The sequence below is a fragment of the Tupaia chinensis genome, unplaced genomic scaffold (genome assembly GCF_000334495.1).
Source record: "Tupaia chinensis unplaced genomic scaffold, TupChi_1.0 Scaffold000539_1, whole genome shotgun sequence".
Lineage (NCBI taxonomy): Eukaryota > Metazoa > Chordata > Mammalia > Scandentia > Tupaiidae > Tupaia > Tupaia belangeri.
In genome coordinates, this window is record NW_006160052.1 from 1,735,520 (window position 1) to 1,740,356 (window position 4,837).

The window sequence follows — 4,837 nt, forward strand, 5'->3', positions numbered from 1 at the left end:
GGTAGCCGTCTGAGCTAAAAACAAAAAAACCTTAAAAAAAAAAAAAAAAAAAAAAAGAAAGAAAGAAAAGAAAAGAAAAGAAAAAACGCACTGGGCAAGAATGCCTACATGCCCAAAATTCTAAGAGGAGAAAGGAGGAGAGGGGATTGTGGCATGGCTATCCACCTTTGGGGGTGCTTTCTCACTTTCCTTCTCTCTGTCTCTGTCTTTGGTGAGTCCTTGTACCCTACCAAAAAAAAATTAATAGGGACAGAAACTGGTCTTTGCTAGAGCCTGAGAAGGAGGTGAATGGTGAGTGATTGCTAAACAATAGGTTTCTTTCAGTGATGAAAGTGTTCTAAAAGTGATTGTGGTGAAAATTGTGCAATTCTGTGAATATACTAAAAGCCATTGAAGTATACACTGTAAATGGATGAATTTTATGGCATCTGAAATATCTCTCAACAAAATTGTAAAAGAAAAATAAATTTAACACACACTAACAACATAAAGTGAAGCCATAAAGTTTTCTGGCCCAGACACATAGAGGCAAATAGAGAAGAGAGGAACTCTGAAGGTCTTTTTCTAAGCAAGAGCCACCACATGAGTTCCTCAAAAAGACCAAGCCACCAACTGACACAGCTTCCATTCTGTCTACATAGGTCTTGTGTCTTACTCTAGGTATCAATTCCATTAGTAGCATTGGAGGCAAGATAGTATAATGGTTAATGTGCTGGCTCTGCAACCAGATGGCTTGGGCTTGAATCCAAATCTACCATAGCCTATGTGACCTTGGGTGAATTGCTTAACATTTCTGTGCTCTGCTATAAAATGAAGAAAGCTGATTGGGTCGTTATGAGAAATGAATGACATAATCCACAAAAAGTGCTTCAATGAGTATCTGTTACTTATTGGAATTCATAGAAAGGGTTTTGTTTTGTTTTTGCTAGGAGGCATGTGAACTCACCAGAGAGAGACAGAAAGAAGAGAAATTTTCCCTCTTGGGGAATGGCCAAGCCAAAATTCCTTCTGCTCTATCCCTCCTTTCAGGATTTTGAGCATGCATGCATGTGCGCCTGGTGAATTTCTCAAGTCTCTAGGTCTTGGACTTGAATGAGGCAGTTGGCCATGTGAGATCCAACTGCCTTACCATCAGGCCGTGGAGTCAGACAATTATATTGTTTAAAAAGTCTCCTGTTAGGGACCAGCAGTTAGCATAATGGCTATGTCTCTGGACTCCCATGTAGTCGACCACAGTTCATGTCCTGGACCTGGTGGCTTAAAACTCACGCCAGGCACATGTGCGTTTGTACCCAAAATCCCAAGAGGAGAATGGAGAAGGGATTGCAGTGTAGCCATCCCCCCAGGGGGTGATTTCTCACTTTCTGTCTTTCTGTTTCTCTCTGTCTGGCGAGCACACGTGTCCTATAGCAAAAACCTCTTCAAAAAAAAAAATAGTCTCGTGTTAGCATGTTTTCTTCTTTAGAAAGCTCCTATCCATTTCATCCTTCCATTGATTGATCATTTTCCTACTGCATGCCACCTCCAGCTCAACAGACAGTAGGTAGTAATTGATCGAAAACTGATGAGCCCATCCACGGTTTTCATATAGAGTCTACTCCCCTTCTCTGACAGTCCTTTTCTGTGCTCCTGTTCTCCCATCTGGTGCTCATTGTGGGAACAAGGCTCAGAGAACACCATTTTCAAGGGCCAAGGTCATTGCTCTCATTGCTTGACACTCTCATAGATTGACTCCAAACACTCAAGTATCTTGATTTCCTGTCATTCTGCAGACTGAACAAGAAGTAAGGAGCTAAGGGAGGCCTAACCATGAGGACTGATGCTCATGTCATCCCTATTTCATGGCCAGCTGCTAGCTATAGGTGGGTTGTTTCATTTCACCTTCACACAAAATCTATCCCGTAGACCTTTTTTTCCCCCCCTTTTATAAGCCAGAGGGTGCATGCATTAGCCAAAGTCAGAGAGATGGAGTAGGGAGGGAGAAAGTACCCCCACAGTGGGGTGTGGTCACATTAAAATCCCTTCTTCCTGATATCTCCACCCTGTTGGGATTTTGGGCACCCATGCATATTCACCTGGTGTGTTTTCAAGTTAATGGGACTAGGATTTGAACTGCTCAGTCAGCCATGTGGGATCTGGCTTCCTTAACCACTAGGCCATGTAACCAGCCTCTTGTAGACTATCATCTTCTTTTCCAGGAGGAAACCAACGACCAAAAGTTCATGTGCCAAGGCTACACAGCCACTAAGTGATGGAACCAGTATTCCAATTTATTGATCGCTCTAGTCTTCAGATGCTGATTTCTTCAGTGCTAAGTTATATTGCTTGACCTTTCCCAAAGGAAAGAGTTTACAGCTAAAAAAAGCCCTCTTCCAAAAGCAATAGAGGTCAGAAATTATGTCTTAGTTATCTGTGTATTCTTAGTGCCTAGGACACCACCTGACATGACAGGAGTCAAAATGTTTGTTCAATTGCTGAACTGTGCATGGGTCAGCTCACACAAAATAAACTCTTTGCTTACAGAGTACTGCTTCTACTCATGGGATAATTTTGAGGAGTCGGGAGGAAAATCTGTTAAAATTCTGGTCCTGGACTGGCAGGTAGCATGGTGGTTAAAGATACTGGACTTCCACATTCCTGGACCCAGCAGTTTGCCTTCTCATTTTCCTTCTCTCTACTCTCCCCGTCTCTCTCTGGTCAACTTAAAAAATAATATGTAAATTTATATTATCTTAAATGGATATATTTAACTACTCTTGAGTTTTGAGTCCTTAATCTGGAAAATGTAGTAAAATAATACCACATTGTTATTTATTGTGTCATCAGAAAAGTCATGACATATTTTTTTTCATGATTTTCTATGCAAAAATATGTCATGACTTTTCTAATGACCTGATAGGAGACCAAAAAAAAAAATACTACAATGCTAAACATATAGTAGGTACTCAATAAATGATAGTTACTATTGTCCTCCTATCCCTTCAAATGCTTTTGTGAGGGGTCAACTCTGTGTTGGTTCCCAGTGTAAAATAAGTGAAGTAGAAATTGGAATTTGAACTAGAGTAATGGAAATAGCATCAAGTTGAGAATCGGGAAGCTTGCCTTCTGACTTTTGTAGCCTTCTTTCTACCTACCAGCTAGGTAGTCACCTTACTTCTATGGGCTTCCAATTCCATACCTCAGGTTAGAGACTCTATACCTTAATTTAGAATTGATTTTGGAAGCCTCTAGGACTCTCTTGAATCTCTACATCCGAGACTCTACAGATTATGCTGAAGTAGTATTACCCTCACAGTGTTTTTAAACAAATTATGTGGAGTGATTGAAACCCACATTCATTACTCATTTAGAGTTACACATAATTCACTTATTTGAAATTTTTATGACACATGCGTCCTCTAAGCACAGTAGTGACTTGGTTAAAAGCTACCAAAGACTCAAACCCACCACCTAGAAGTGAAGAAATGAAGTTTCATGTTGGTGTTACAAGGGGTCCTGCTATCTCACATGTGAGCCATCTTTTATATATCCATCCTCTCCCCTCATTACCCAGTACAGTATCAAATACACAGAAACAATACGTCTGACTTAATAGCTTGCCCATCTGCAGTTCTCTTAAGTCAATGAAAAATATTGTGAACTTCTGAGAATCCAGGAAAGATCATTCATTGATTTTAAGACTGAGAGATGCAGGACAAAGGTGCCTTTGTACCCATATGTCCCAAACCACTCCTACCCAAAAGGCCTATCCATCCACCTTTTTATGGATAGGTAAGCCATTCTGCCATTCCACAAGTGCCTGGTTCGTAAAACCAGGACCACTGCCTTTGAAAAGACAGTGTCTTTGGTGTATTTGTAAATCAATACACCAATGAGATCCTTGATGTCAAGTATTTAACGACTTTGCTTTACCTAAGTCACAATTAAGCCTTCAAGTTTAAATTAAAATAATGGAAAAGCAGGAATACACTGTCCTTAATCTTAAACCCCAAAGATAAGAGGCCAGAATCGTAGGATATTAGGTGTAGAAGTATTATAGAATTATTGGGGGGATCTTTTTTGTGTTTTTTTTTTTCTACTTCCCTCTCCCTCTTCTCCTTTCATTGCCCCATCTTTCTTCTTCTTTGTCTCCCAAGTAATTAAAACCAGCAATCTGCTGAAATGAAAACAGGTAGTGAGAGCCCTGTGCAGAGTTAAGTGATTTAATAATCCCAGAAGGTATCTGGAATTCCCCTTCCTCATGAAGATTTGTCCTCGAGTCCTTTCCTTAAATCCGAAAATAGGGCAATTTTCAACAGCCTGCTTATATTTCTAATTTTAACCTTCTTTTGAAATACCACTCTTACTTAGCACAATCTTCTGAAACTCTTTTCGAATTGTGTTTTGATTAGCCTTGATAGTAGAAACCTCTTTTTTTTTTTTAAGCTTGAAACGCTTGGATTCGACTTTTGACTGGGTTTACGGACGTGGGCCGAGTCTTCCAATGAGTTCCTAAGGTGTATCGGCCTCACCTTTGAAAACCTTCGGGCCGAGCGCCTCCGCCGGCATCCGGGCATTATGTCTGCAGCTTGAGCAGGCTCCTGGGAGGAGCAGTTTCCACCGAGAAGTTCAGAGCAGCAGTTACTACTGAACTTGCAACAGTTGGTGCCAGGCAGGTCGGAAGTGATAAACCCGGCCAGTGTAAAAGACAAAAAGCCCCGGGAAAAGAAGGCGCAGCCGTGGCCTCGGGGGACAGCGCGAGGGCGGCGCGGGGCCGGCGGGACTGCGCTCCGGCCGTGGGAAGGCGCCCTCCTGGGCGGCCAGAGGCAGCGACGGCGCGGCCAAGGCCGGCGGGGAC